Source organism: Helobdella robusta (genome assembly GCF_000326865.2).
Source record: "Helobdella robusta unplaced genomic scaffold HELROscaffold_12, whole genome shotgun sequence".
Taxonomy (NCBI): domain Eukaryota; kingdom Metazoa; phylum Annelida; class Clitellata; order Rhynchobdellida; family Glossiphoniidae; genus Helobdella; species Helobdella robusta.
The window spans coordinates 4,552,323-4,553,425 of NW_008703664.1; the positions used below are offsets into that span (position 1 = coordinate 4,552,323).

The window sequence follows — 1,103 nt, forward strand, 5'->3', positions numbered from 1 at the left end:
AAGGGAGGGTATATAAAGCATGTGTGAGAGCAGCGATGATATATGGTGGTGAAACTTGGGTGTTGAGGAGAGAGGAGGAAAGTGTACTGCAGAGGGCTGAAAGAGCTATGGTGAGGATGATGTGTGGGGTTAAAGTGAAGGATAGGAGGAGTAGTACAGAGCTGATGTCAATGATGGGACTGAATGAGGACATTGTGACATTGATAAGGAGATCGAGATTGCGGTGGTATGGACATGTGTTGAGAAGGGATGAAAGGGTCGGGATTAGGCGAGCGTTGGAGTTCGAGGTTGAAGGAGTGGTAGGAAGGGGTCGTCCGCGGTTAGGATGGAGAGAGCAGGTGGAGAAGGACAGGGTGAAAGCGGGTTGCGTGGTACTGAGGCGAGTGACAGATGTGGATGGAGTCGAGGGGTATTTCGGTTTCATCATAGGTAGCCAAACGGCAACCCCCGATCTCGGGGAAAATGCCGTCTAAACGTGTGTTGTTGTTGTTGACCTGTCCGTTTATTATATTTTGGTTCTGTCCATTTGCTATATCTTTGTCTTGTTCATTCTCTTTACGCCACCGCCACCACTTTACAATGCGCAGGAGCGATGCCATTAGGACTCACCTGGAAATTATATATCAAACGATCCCATCACAAGAGATATTAGTAAACAATACTAGTATGATATAAAATAACAAGAACACAACCACCTAAGAATTGCTGTAGCGATCTTCATTGACCAAAGAAAACCTCAAACTAACAAGCAGCAAAGAACAGCAACATAACTACTGATCAAAAGAATATTATTGAAAGACTTCATAAGTAAAGAGAATGAACTAAACAAAGATATAATAAATTGACAGGACTAAGATATAATAAACGGGTAGGGCAAAGCAAAGCAGAATAAAAGCACTTTGCACACACAAAGAATCGTAAAACATTGAAATATTCCTATATAAGTGCTGATGATGAGCAAAATCGAAATATGGCCTTGTACACTTCACCTTGAACACCCACGATTTTCAAAAGCTACAAATTCGGTAGATTTTATAAAATATTGCATATATATATATATATATATATATATATATATATATATATATATATATATACAATAT

The 1,103-nt window shown here is 40.0% G+C and overlaps 1 protein-coding gene across 1 annotated transcript in view; it reads right to left on the bottom strand.

Annotated features, from left to right (window-relative positions):
* Window positions 1-1,103, bottom strand: part of HELRODRAFT_109524 (hypothetical protein) — a gene marked incomplete at both ends in the record, with an annotated part of 10,454 nt that overhangs the window by 6,341 nt on the left and 3,010 nt on the right. The window lies entirely within an intron of this gene.